General features: G+C 30.0%; 3 non-coding genes across 3 annotated transcripts; all 3 read right to left on the reverse strand.

Moving 5' to 3' along the window:
• Positions 1-12,449: 12,449 nt before the first annotated feature.
• Trnam-cau lies at positions 12,450-12,521 on the reverse strand. The gene has a single exon. It is a non-coding gene; the product is annotated as a tRNA-Met (tRNA).
• Positions 12,522-13,075: 554 nt separating this feature from the next.
• Trnam-cau lies at positions 13,076-13,147 on the reverse strand. The gene has a single exon. It is a non-coding gene; the product is annotated as a tRNA-Met (tRNA).
• Positions 13,148-13,906: 759 nt separating this feature from the next.
• Positions 13,907-13,980, reverse strand: Trnai-aau. Its single transcript has one exon. It is a non-coding gene; the product is annotated as a tRNA-Ile (tRNA).
• Between the last annotated feature and the right edge of the window lie 820 nt (positions 13,981-14,800).

Raw genomic sequence — 14,800 nt, forward strand, 5'->3', positions numbered from 1 at the left:
CTGCTAACTGAACCTAGATGAAAGCCTTGGTAAAATAGTTCCGCTTAACTTTCTCCAATTGAAAGCAATTAACAGTTTTTGGAGATGTTTTCGGATTTTTCCGTTATTATACTGTATCATAATAGGCTCGAAGCTGTTAAGAAGAAGAAGAGCTAACATTTTGAATGCGCTCTAATATAAATGGCATTATGTAAAATCACAATAATGTTTTTTTTTACTCTTAAATCACAACCCATAGTGGCTTATGTACTTAGTGTTATATCATCATCATCCTAGAAAAACCTTCAATGGCTTAAGAGATTTAGCTAATGGTTTTATTGAGACATTGCTAAATTCTAATAATGTGATTAAAAATTTTTTACTTGTAAAAAATTTAGTTCAGATAAATATATTCTTACATTTACAATCACAAAATCTTTGCTTGAAAATGTTTATTAAAATTTCTATACGCGAAATGAAATATCGGTAATCAAATAAGACCCGATATTAATATTGATCATGAATTCCCTCTAACTTTTTGTTTGTATCTGAAGGGCTGTTAAAATTGTTCGGATGGATATGCAACTTGTTATGCCTAATGTCCCTCGACAATAAATGCACACAGATTGAATAGTTTTAAATTACTAACTTTGTCTAGAAAGTTTTTTCTTTATTTATACAAAATAATCTTACAACTAACTTATCTAATTTTTCTATCAATGTTGAAATAATATGTTGTCAGTTATCGTTAATTTTAGTGGATTGTATTATTTTTAATTACATTTTATTGTTGTTTGCAGAAAGATTCAAAAAGGGATACAAGGACGAAAGTCCCGACACTTGGGATTTTTTCTTCTATTGTCTTTTACAAATATACCATATATTCATTATTATAATTAGATACGATGCCTTGTATTTGTAATCAGTAATACAATTTATCTATACAAAAGTATTTAAGGAAATAATGGAATTTCCCTTTGGATACTTTAATGATCAACAATGTCCTCTACAAACAACATCCGGTTGACGATAACATTATGTTTAGATTATTTATCATTAAAAATAAGCAACATTAAAAGCCGTTTTTGTTGCTTTGTATTTTGGTTTGTAAGACAAACTTAAATTGATAAATATGTGGATCAAATCCACATAACAAACTCATACATCTGTGTACATGATCGTAGCCAAGGGGACCCGAAGTGATATTATTGCATTTGAATATCCTTTTATTGTGCTCGAATGATTTAAAAGATAAAGGCTAATGTGGCCGCCTGAGCACTTTCTAGTTAAGCCCTTGCTAACGAACTGGAAACTATGACTCTATTACTCCTTAATATCATTACTATTATAAATTAAAATATAAGCTGTTATAAGCCTTTTCATAACTATTTTTTCGTTAAAACCATTATTTAATGATTTCGAGGTTAGGAACTCACATCAAACCTATTTTTATCATTTTGTGTTTTATCATATAGTAAACAGCTTTTGAGATATATCAATACTTAATTATTTTGTTATATAATTACATTAGACAAACTTAGTTAACTTTTTCAATAACATTTGTGAACAGAACTTCATAGTTCAAGTTTCTTGGTGCGTGAACTATTTCACCAAAGATCTTCCCGAATAGACGTTTGTGTGACTTCTACATAAATTTATTAAAATGATGGCTAATTCTATTTCCAGTGCTTCATGAATAGCGTAACAGGAACAGCATCTTCAAAGTATATGTGATTCTAAACAAAAACTGATTAATAGTTTGTTTATGATACGCTGTTTGACATGAAAAAATTACAGGTTACTAATTAACCTATGTATCGGTGAACAAATAAATGTTCAAATAATTTCATCCAGCTTTAAAGTTCAATTCATCAAAATAGATAAATTGATTAATAAACAAATTTGGTTTATTTATTTTGTGTAGTTTCTTGGCACGTATACATTAAATAATCCGAATTAGAACTTTTTTTAAATTTTATTTGAAACACTATATTTTTGCAATATAGGATTTCCCTATTTAATTTTAGTTTTCTTTTAGATTAGGAGAGATTTCAAAATTGAAGTAAAATCGTTGATTCCTGAAAACCCGACTTTTCAGAAGCCCTAATTATAAAACATTTAGAAAACATTGTATTTCACTTATTATAAATATCATAAAAGTTATAATATCACTATCATTACATCAAAATTTCTGTTTAGTAAGCAATCTACTACTGCTCATATCCACCACGAAATATCTTAAAGATATTCGAATATTACATAAAAACTAAATAACACAAAAAAATATGGTTTAGAGTGTCAAAAGAAAGTAGATCTTGCCCATTATAAGAAAGATATGTTATTGAAATGCTTTGAAGTATATATTTATATATATATATGTAAATACAGTCAAATTTCCATAACTCGAACTTCTATAATTCGAATTTTCTATAACTTAAACTAAATAGAGTGCAACAGGATTTTAGAGAGCAAATTACATACAATTCTGCTTCCATAACTCGAACTTCTATAACTTCTATAATTTCGCTATTTGTTTTAAGTATGAATCCATTTTAATGTTGGGGAAGTCCCTTTTTCCAAACCAAATGTTAATTTTTTCTTGCTTATATTGCTTGTGTTTCTGAATACTTTCCTTTACTATAACTTCTGTGCTATATTTGAGTTTAAATAAATAAATAAATATCTTAAAATTCTAGTTTCTTTCAAAAATAAAAAAAATAAAATTCCCTAACTCTTTGCAAAATGGTACTTCGAGTTATGGAAGTTTGACTGTATATATATTTTTCAACAGACAGGTCCAAGAAAATGTCCAGAAACTTATCATGTTTAGAGGTTGTAATATGATAAATATTGTAAGTTGGCAAACCTTAGACTAAACATGTGATTCTACGTGATATATGTTACTGCAACAGTAAAGTTAAGAAAGAATTATGAAATGGGTCACACTTTACTCAAGTGGCAAGACAAACACAAAAACTGATATTTTTTAGAAATGCGGCATCTAATTCATTAGAACTAGTTAAGTTTAACTTAACTATTATACTTAACTTAACTTAACTTAATAATTCCGGCAGTATATACTTAATGTATATCAACTGTTCCATGTGCCGCTGAAAATGATAATTTTGTACTCAATTTACTCCTTCCCTTCGTTTGGCTTGTCTGAAATTAGAACACAAAAATGTTTAATTTGCAGATTTTTAAAATAGTTTTTATATTAATTTCCCCATTATTAGAGACTAATTACAGACTGATTAGGGACTTATCGCTGCTATCTCACTCTTTATTCCATTTATGGAATATACATAGTTTGTTTCTGACCAGTAAAAAATTTTTCCTTACTAATTCTTCCATAAAATATAATATGTTTTAATCTTAAATACTTTTGCGATTCAATTATTCGCACAGGTTGAATGAATCGATAACTATTATTACTGCTATTCGTATTCGTATTATTATTGCTATTCAAAGAAATGTCATCATCACAAATAACAATGGGGAATACGTTGATGCAAGCGGGTTAAAATTGTCCAATAGCTCTGTAATCGGACACCATCATTTCGAACGAATTCCAAAATATTTAAGTTTCTGTAGAATTTCACTAATGATACCATTAATATCAGGAGCGGGTGTGTATTGTTAAAGGGCACACGGAGCGTATGAGTAGCAATCGCTCCCTGTTCAACGCCACGAACAGTGAATTATATGTGTCTGATAAGAGCTTCGGCTTGTTTGCAAAGTCAGTATACATATTTACATATTTTTTGAGACATAAAATTTTATTAAAAATCGATTCTACATATTAAACCATCGATTCTACATCGTTGGTTTTCGAAGGAGGCTAAGTGGTGTTCAATCGAAAGTCGGTTGAGTGAAGGGGTGGCAGCAAGTATAGTACATTACAAACTTTTGTACTAATACGTTTATTTGCACCTGTGTGGATGTGTGCCTATGAATGCATAGAAATATTTATTGCACGAAATAATTCAATACGTTTTCATTGACTTTGTCCAGCGTCAAACAAAATATCAAACGTATGTGCCTACCCCTTCACTTGCCGCTCCAGCTGTGGAGTAACGAGTGCGACAAAATGACATCTTATTAAGCAGTTTCCATGCAAATTTTTATGCAATTGCAGAAAATAATAACAGAAACGGAAATGAAAACAAAAGCTGAGACAAAATCCAAAAGAAATGGAACAATTCATTTCATTTCGTTACATTTCATTACATTTCGTTCCTAGTCGTTTCCATCGCGCAGTCACTGTCTTACACCTACACAGCCATATGTTTTGTGTTCGTGCATGTTTATATTGTTTGTGCTGAGGCGGATTAGAGGGTCGTTTTCTGAGTTATTTGTGAGATTTCATTTGGCAGACTACAGTTTGGATAATGGATGTTCTCTGCAAATACCAATGGGGTTTGCGAGTTCACATACAATTCCACCAAAAGACAATACTCAATTACATTTATTTCCACTGTGCAATTACTTATCAAGGCGCATTAAGTAATTTGCAGTTTCATTTGTTAGAATTTCCAGCCGATATTCATGTTTTATTAACTCATTTTGGAAGCTGTAAACAGAGCATAATTATAAATGTATCGCTCGAAGAATTAGTTCCCAGCATTGATTGTGCTGCAGACTGTGTATTACTAATACGTATTGCTTAACTATCTTGCGAGTACTGCCTTCTCATATTTATTGCGAAGATTATTTACATTTGTAATCTCAAGTAAATAATATTATCCAACAAATTTAAAGATGGTGGCATAATTATATATATGTATTTTTTTTTTTATATCGTCAACGTTCCGACGGAGAGGTGTATTTGACTACTTTCTCAGGTCTAATTTGAAAAGAACAAATTTGAAAAATCTAAAACAATGGTTACATTTTAAACTTTGATCTTACATATTACAGTTACATATTAGGCTTAGTGCTTTCTATTCTTGTGGAGGCAATTCTTCAGTCTGCAGCCTCTTTAGTTGCTGCCTTACTTGGGATTTGTTATTTTCCTACACCCTCGACACCATAATTAAAGTGTTGTGAGTCAATAGACTAAAATCGATTTGTATCTGTACTGTAATCATTTGAGTTCAACTTCTGGGTACATTTTTTTAGACACTCTAAAGTAAGACTAGGTTAGGTTATACCGATGATCCTTAGTGGTAAAGTAAGACTAAGAGAATAATTATCTCATATCGAGCTTGCAATTATGGCAATAGGATTGTCAAATGCAGATTCGTTCGTTTTGAAATTTGAGTATCGTTGGGGGAATAACCTAGCAAATGTTCCCAATTTCTAATGAATTCAAAGTCTTTGGTTTGTAAGCAACTCTCGGAAGTGTTAATGGCAGAATTGCTTTCTAGTTCGCAAATGGTCTGCACACAGTCTGCTAACGGACCAATACTAAGAACATCAACTACGACACATATGCAAATAAATGTGTGTTTGTGTTCGTGAACATTTACCATTTGGCGCCACTACTCTCGCGTGTACCTCTAATAACCTGTTAAATGAATGCCCAACTTACACTTGCTTGCGGGTGCCGACATTACTTGTAGGTTACTACCGCTTATTAAGCGAGTGTTGTTGTTGTTAATAATGTACAAACCAATATCAGACTCCATCCAGTAAGAGAGTTTGCTTATATGTTTGAAAGTGCAATCAAAAGAAATAAGAAAAACACAGAAATAGAATCATTAACAGCTGTTTTAGCGCAAACAGTTTTTATGTTACACAGAAATTCTGCACAAAGACCTTACACTTTGCTCTTTTGATTCGCAAGAGAGTAGTGTACGTAATTTAAGAGACTTCTATGAAATATTTATTATATACATTAAGAGTAATGTATATACTCATTTTTAGTTTTTCAAAAGTGTTGACCAAAGAAGATAAAGAAAAGAAACTGAGAGTTACTCGAAAAACTGTGTATAAATTTTTCTGGATTATTCAAAAAATATTCAAAAATTTTGTATAATGAGGTGAAAATGTTACGCAGTACAATAACAAAAAGCCTAATGCTATATAATGGCGCGTGAATATTTTCCCCACGCGGACCCTGTTACTTTGCTCACCCGGTCCCTACTCACCACGATATTTGCTAAAGTAAGAGAGGTCTCTAAGAAATTTCGTTGTTTGTTTTGGTTTTTTGACATTAAAAATCCGTTACGAGAAAATGCGCCAAAGTTGCAATTAAGTGCACAAATACCACATTACTGAAAGAAAAATAAGGCGGAATTTGTTTACAATTATAAAAGCATTAAAAAAAGGTAATTATTCCAGAAAAATATACGAATTATTTGTTAATTAAAATTTATTTACAGATGAATCGGAAGTGCGTACTTGGATGTTTAAATTTCAAACATCTACACATTTTTCCAAAGGATTATCGAAGGTATATTATTAATTAAAAATAACGCAATTTATTGTTGTAGAATAAAGTAAATATATAAATGTATTAACACATTAGAAACTTAGATGTGTGCCTAATTAGTGTATATAATAAACTACGAATTAAGTAGTGTTTTATTTATAATTTAGTACTTTGAAAGTGATTAGAAAATTATTTTTTCCATGATATACTAATAATTATAAAAAAGGAATTATCCTGAAGTGAAATTAATATTATTAATTATACTTTGGTTGAGTGTTGTTATTATATATAGATATTTAAATTTATGTTAATTATATTTTAACAAAACACATGTGTAAAAAATTTATGTTTTAAAAATATATTGTACAATTTGCCATTTTTTTTGTTTGTTTTTTTCTTCAAATCATACATACAAAAGACCTTGGACGTGCAGTTGCATTCCACTTTATAAAATATTTTGGTGGATAGGCCTATTGGGGAACCGAACACCTAAAACTCGGTAATGCGCCAGCAAGTATACCTCTTAGGTGGTGCGGAAAATGCTTATATATTTAATATTTCTTCTAACACTATGCGATGAAATTGATCCTTATTGTTTACAATGTTATTAACTAGTTAAGAATTTCTTGAATTTCATATACAAAAAACATTTCACCTTACTGAAAGGATTGCTTAAAACTACAAAAAATATGTAGTAGTAAACAGTATATACATTTTTACGATTTTCTATATTGAAAAAATTTGATGTACAAGCAAAAATTGTATTACAATATACCAAACTTTTTTTTAATTTTAAAAAATTATATTAATATTAATCTTTTTAAAACAAAATATTAAAACAATGCAACCTAATACTCGAAATGTATGAACACATACTAACTTTTCTATTAGATGCTCAGCATATATATAAATATAGTACGTTTATGTGCAACATGATTAAAAGAACTTTTATTTTAATAAATGCGATACAATTTTTTTAACTTTATTAAAACAATTTCATGACTAATTATATATATATATTTACATATATCAATAATAGCTACTTTATATTTACTATTGATTTTAGTTTACCAATTCTTCATTTATATTTGATTTATATAGCGCATTTAAAACTTTTATGTAAATTGAAGTAAAACTGATATAAAAAATCATGCCTATATTTACTCATTATAATCGTATTATATATACAATGGATTTTCCAAGAACAATAATTTATACTATTTCTTCTAATTAGAAGAAATGGCTACATGCTAATATGCAACCACAAATGTAGTAAATATTTAAGTTATAAGCCACACCGTTTTTAATATTTGACAATTCTGGTATGGTAAATAAGTAAAAGAGATTTTCTTTGCGATATTACACAAAGAGGCACCATTATTCAAAATTTCCTCTCAGTTTCTTTTCTTTATCTTCTTTGGTGTTGACATTGACGCAACTGAAATGGAGTCAACATTTCATGATTCTATTAAAGACACACAAATAATCCGCAGTTGCAGTTTTCAAACCTGATTCATTAAATAAGTAATCTTTGACTTTCTGTACCGCTTCTTGTACAAATGTGGGAATAATTAAGTATTGAAACTTAATAGAAGTTCTTGTTAATTAATAGGCAATCATTTTTATCAAACAGAAAGACTGGGCTGTTACGATATACATGTCTCATAGTGAATTGGTGGTTCCAGAACCAAGCTGTCCAGAAATTTAAAAGAAGCCTATATTTGTATATAAGTATATGCTACAAAATTCAGTAGGTAAAATAGGTTTAAAACATTATCTGAAGAAGGATTCTTAACCATTAGCCATTTTAACCAAGGCTCCTACATCAAACAAAGTCGCAGGTAATATCTACCCAAACCACAAGACTATTGTCCTTTTACATGTGTTTTACTATTTGGTATGTATATCCAGTTCAAGACTTGTCTACTAATATGTCTTTTAAGTCTTTCCTCATTGGTAATTGCTATCTCTTGTATCACGATCGCAACAATGTCTACGACCAAGACATATAAACGTATCAAGGAACGTTTATAATTCCAATAATCCTCTCGCTCCGCTTAGAAAAACTCAAACGACTGACGAAAAATTTACCAATATCCGTTCTGTTAGGCAAATAAATAACGACATCGATTATTGAGTTTTTATTTATCTGTAATTTATTTGTAATTACATTACTTTATTATACAAACTGTATGTGTATAATATGTTATGTTATTTTATGAAATTTTATGTAATGTGATGCTATATGAGGTTGCGTTAAGTGGCGTGAAAAGATGTTAATTCGTTGCTGTTCTTTCGGCGGCACAATGTTGACAGCCGACTGCTATTTGATTGATATTTGCTGAGCTGTCATCGTAAATTTTATTTTGAACGCAGGGTTGCATTTGTGACTGATTTCATGCTGTTCTTACTAACACGTTCTGTCGTACTTTAAACAAAAACTGGTGCTACATAAAAGCGATGTAGATTGCCAGGTTTTCCTAGGGTCGATCAAATTAAGCGCACGCAAGCGAATGAGTAAAGCTGCTAGCTGTCACTAACTTTTTTAAACCTTTTTTGATTTAATGTTGTCTGTAAACTAAAATATGAGTAAAAGTAAAAATAAGTATAAGTAAAATCGTTATAACTATATCTTTTGGCATAGATATTTTCATAAAGGTATTGTTATTTTTTTCAGAGTTTTTCGTGTTTCGTTCTTCTCTTTTATGTGGACTTATGTCAAAACTTGTGGAAATTCTTTTCGAATAGCTCATTAGCAGTTGTTTGCTGAATGTGGTTCGTCACATGTGCCTTAATTCCGGCTAAAACAATTTTGTGTTCTGAGATCAGCAGGGCTGCTACTTCGTTTGTCTATGTAAATTGATGTGTAATTACAAATGTATGCAAATATGGATTCTAGTTTAAAAGCTTTCAATATTTTTGACACATCTGTGCGTGTGTTCAAAATGTAAAGGGTCCTGAAAACTTAAGTAGGCTACTTATGGAACACCAGATAGTTGCAAACATCTTCTGTATTAGTTTTATTTTGAACAGTGTTATTTTCAGTTTGATCCGGTGTTTTATTTAGGAAGTTTTCAAAATGTACCGTTTAAAAGCGTTTATCAAGCCAATTCGTAGAAATGTCTGAATATTCACTATAATACACTATGTTTCTAAAAATCTTTTGATTAGCTGTGAATGTAAAAACAAAAATTAAAAAAATTATGTTTACTAATTTTATAATCACAGATGTAAGTCAATTTCATTATCGAATATAGACTATTATTAATTAAATTGTTAATACATCGCAAAGTGTGTTAAGTGATACTGACTACTTAACTTTATTCATTTCTAAGAATAATTATACACCGTTTATGGCAATATGTGGTACATGACAGAAAGAAAAGACAGATTTTAAATAATTAAACAGATATTTATTTGAGTATTCTGATGACCTCCTAAGCTATGTACGGCCAAGTTCTATAAATTGAAAGGTTGCGCAGATGTTAAACGAAAAATGTGTGCTCTGCGCAGAACGTCTTTACTTAAATTTTAACTCAATGTTTTAGCAAGACGACAAAAGTTTTCTCAATAGTTTTATTTACATATTCAGAATTTTTCCAATCACTTGAAAGACAACAATATTTGATAAAGGGCATTTTTTACAAACTTATTTTTCTAAAAACCGATTGCTTGTTAATCACTTAGTTGTATGTTCTGTCCTAAAAGATATGCTGAAGTCTGTATTGAATCCCTGTTGATTGGGATAGCTAGCGCGTATCACTCCAAAAAATATGTTCAAAACGTTCCCGGTACAACCGAATATTAAGTATGATGTACTTAATTTGAAAATAATTTTAAAATCTCAATGAAGTACTTTAAGAGCCGTGTTTGTTTGAAAAATTCCTGAACTATTATGTCATATTGTAAACGCAATATTTAATATTAAATACTTTTTGCTACAAATGTTATAAAATGCACTTTTCTGGAAAAGAAGCAGCGATGTTTTAATTATGGCCCACATATCATTTCAGGTTTGTCATTAAAAATTTTTACTTGTACCTCAAGAGCGAGGCCGTAGCCTTGCGTTCGCTCTCTCCTGACTTTTTGTGCGGTTCTGACTTCAATGACTTGTCTAAGAAAACGTAAAAATTGAAGCGGGTGTTTTATTGCGGGTGGAAGGTCCTTTCCAATTTTATCAGTGTTAACAGGCTTGCCTAGCTGGTCTAATTAGACCTTATACGACAATGTGTGAACAGTTTCGTTGTCATTTTAATCTTTTGGTGTTCTGTTTCAATAATAATAATTTCGATTGTTATTTTGTGAGTGATTGACAAGTCCCCGGCTATCAGACTAAAAAGACTTTGTACAATGTATTTTTTGACTGGGTTTTCTTCATTTATGAAGCTTTTAGAAGCAATTCGTCATCCGCAATAATTAGTAACACTTGACACTAAAGAAAAAAGAGTGATTTCGCGTTTTTTCTTGGAGTTACATTTGCTGTACTGGCATTTTTCCTAAAATGTTAATCATTTTTAATAGAGCACACGTCTAAAGCTTACAAATCTTTCCAGAGAATCTTGATTTTAAATTCTATGTTTGCCACTTTCAATTGGTTCGTATTTTCCATGACGTCATTTTCGTTACAGGACAAGTTTGTACATTCTCCAAAATTAAAATGTAGCTAAAACTGCTTTTAGCAGAAATCTAATTCTGTAGCATCTTTAGAATTCTTTGGAATTAATCGGCATTTCCGAACAATTTTTAACTGTAGACATTACAGACTCATCCGGTGATATATAATTTGAGGCTTCATAATTAAAAAATGGCACATCTTGTTCTGTTGAATATTTCCGTACTTTATCCACGATGAAACATTTAACATGACACGACAAGGAACACTTCTAAGTTTTAATTAATTTCGTCGCTCCCAAACCTTTGAGAAATTTATTGACTATAACATAAGCTATACTTTAATTTTCCACAAAAATCCTCTTTATTGAAGAGATCAAAACAAACGTGGTGAGTTTTTCAAAATTACAACCATTTTTTTAATTTTGGTTTTTCTTTTGGAAAATAATGAAACTTTGTAAAGCATTTTCGTTACCTTCATTTTCACAACCTTTCATAAGACACGTCAATTAATTATAAATTAATTAATGTATTATTAATAGCAAAACTGGAAATTGGTGGTTTCTTTAAAACACACTATTTTGTTTTATATTTTGTTAACAAAAACACAAGCATTTTAATAGAAATATGAGAGAAGAAATTTCATAAAATACAAGTTACGAGATTAGACAGATTTACGCGCACGGATAAAAAAACAGAAATTTATCCGTAAAAATCAGCTGATTTTTTGTTGTGAGAATTATCGAACCGAATATAAGTTATCATAAGAATAATCAGAATCAAATTTTCGTTTCCATTTAATGAATCGTGTGAAGGGATTTTTAGCGATTAGGCGGAGTCACTGTAATTGTACGAGTGGTGGTTCTTAACCAAATTTCAGTTCACCGTACAGTTTCCGTTCTTGCAAAATATATTCGGATTTTAATTGTTTTGTTTCTGTGTTGTGTATTTAATTAAATATTATTTTAAGATTTAAAATACCTTACACATGTAGATAAATTAAAAATTACTTTTAACAACGAAAAAGGGAGTGTTCCCTATATAAATCCACTTATTTTTTTATTATTTAAACTTCAATAAATTCAAATAAACTGCGGTTGTTAAAATATTAACGGAAATAGTCTATTATTTTAACAAAAAACAAAATTATTTGCTGTTTTTGTTGTTTTGAATGTTCTTAAGAGCAAAGACCGTATTCGAATAATAATACGGTCTATTATAATAACTTACGGTCTATTATAATAACTATACGGTCTATCATATATACAATACGATCTATTTTTGCTCGTAATATACGATATTATGTTTAACATGTTTCAAGTAATACGATTTCCGGGTGGTGTAACTATTTTGTGTATATTTTAAATATCAAATTCTTAAAATGTCCCTCTTTTTCTCAATTTATTAGGGCAAACACATACAAAATATGTAATACATATAGTAGCAAAAAAATACAAAAAAAAAAAATGCCTTTTACGCGGCTTAGCAGAACAAGGTTTCGATCCTCGGACCTCTGGGTTATGGGCCCAGCACGCTTCCACTGCGCCACTCTGCTGATGTCATCCTTAGTGTCTAAACTACTTTTTAAGCTAAGAGCCTATAATGGAATTATTTTCATATTCTGTAAAGACACGAATTTAAAACTTTTATATAGAACATGTTTATTTTTATAAATTATTCTAACTTTAAGCATTGAGTAAAAATATTTTTACTCAATGCTTTAAGTCACTTTATTGTCCCATACAGCTCACCTTAATTATATATGCCTTTTGAAACTCATCCGTACTGTTCTTTATAACTTTATGCGTCGTCCGCATAATGTTTAACTTAAGCTTATGCTGCTTAAATATGAACTTACGATTAATAAAAAATTTACAGGAAATATTCACCTACAATGCTTTGGAAACTATTACATTTTCAAGTAATCATACAAAATAATTTAATACATATTTTAAATAATATTAAAATTATTTGATTTACATTTATTTAGACAAAAAGAACAGCTTTAACTAACCATATAAGATTCATTTCCTACTAGCCAAATTAAAATAATTTTGAAAAAAACAAAAAAAACAAAAAAAAACGCCCTGACCTACAACTGGGTCTTGCTAGCAGAGCAAGGTTTCGATCCTCGGACCTCTGGGTTATGGGCCCAGCACGCTTCCACTGCGCCACTCTGCTGCTTGTTTCATTAGTGTCAAATTAGTTAGTTAAGAAACTCTAATGCTTTTACAATTCCAGCAAATAATTTTACATTGCATCACGTACATAGCATGATTATGTATTAATGCGCTGTTGCGTTCACGGTTGCCACTTCTGGTACTTTAGTACCAAAATTGGTACTTTTTTTCCGTTTGGTACTCTGGTACTCATGTTCAAAAAATGGTACATTTTCGGCGACCCAACTTTATTGTTACAATATACAATATAACTTGTATTGTTTTATACTTTTTATACATATTATATAAATTGTATTTTCTTATAAAAAGACAAAAGAAAAATTTTGGACCTTTTTTTACAGAAATGGTACCTTTTTAAACCAATTTTGGTACAGGAAAAAATTTTCAAGTGGCAACCGTGGTTGCGTTCCTCTACGGCTGTTAAATGCAATTGCATTAATACATGTGTGTATGTAAACTGCAATAGGGCGTGAATAAAGTTAATATAAAAAAAGAAATGAAATTTGGAGGACACATCCACAACAAAAATATATTAATATATTTTATAATAATGATGATAAAAATAAAAGCAAACTCCATTAATTCGGCAGCTCCTACGAAGTGCGAAAATATAACTGAAGTATGAACTCATTAACAATTTGCAGCCATTTTGTCAACTGTGATTATTCATCAAATAATTACAAAACTTTTCAATTTTATATATAATACAATATCTAATATAAAAACAAGAATTATCATCAAGTACTTAAAAAAAGAATTGTGGCCCATGGGGGGATCGAACCCGCGACCTTCGCGTTATTAGCACGACGCTCTAACCAACTGAGCTAATGGGCCTATGGACTCGGATCGGAAATTTATTTTCTTTTTTAATTCTTCTGTGCGAGGACTAGTTTGCTATAAATAACTTAGATAAATCATATTTAAACACATAGATAAGAATGATTTTAGTGTGATAATTTCAAAATATTTAATTTCAATATTAATATTATTTTGAAAAATTTAAAAATTCTTTCTTGCATTAGGAAAATGTGCTACGCAAAAAGTTTTGTTATCGCTTATTTCAGAATTACTGCGTAACTTTTGTTTAAATAGTAATTATCTATACGGTTGTTGGCTTAGGCTATGCTTCACATTTTTACCTTTATGCATTATACATTTATTTCTGTTTAAGCGCGGTGTAGACTGTCATACTGGTGTGTCATACGAGAGAGAAAAACTTTGTGTGACACACAAGTATGATAGTCTGCACCTATCACCAACATGTTGGCGTGCTCTCGCTCACTCCAACATATTGTGTATTTTACCTTAACCATTTTTACCTTACAAATTGATCGTAAGCAGGCGATATATCAGTGGCGACGCGTGCCCTATCTGGAAGAGTGTGCGGCCCTTCTATAATGTTGTTTTTACATGTACCACTTAAATTAAAATATATGAGATTTTTTATTAATAATAACTATATTATATTAGGCAACAATATATTCGCAGTATTATATTAACAATTCATTAACAAAATAACATATTAAACAAATTAAATTAATAATTTATATATAAGTTTAATATTATATCAATATGGAATAAATACAACTTTTCACATATATCTTATAACATCAAACCAACTTTTTTCAAACAAAAGAGTTTGTACTTGGAAACA

The sequence above is a fragment of the Teleopsis dalmanni genome, chromosome 1 (assembly GCF_002237135.1).
Source record: "Teleopsis dalmanni isolate 2A chromosome 1, ASM223713v2, whole genome shotgun sequence".
NCBI lineage: Eukaryota > Metazoa > Arthropoda > Insecta > Diptera > Diopsidae > Teleopsis > Teleopsis dalmanni.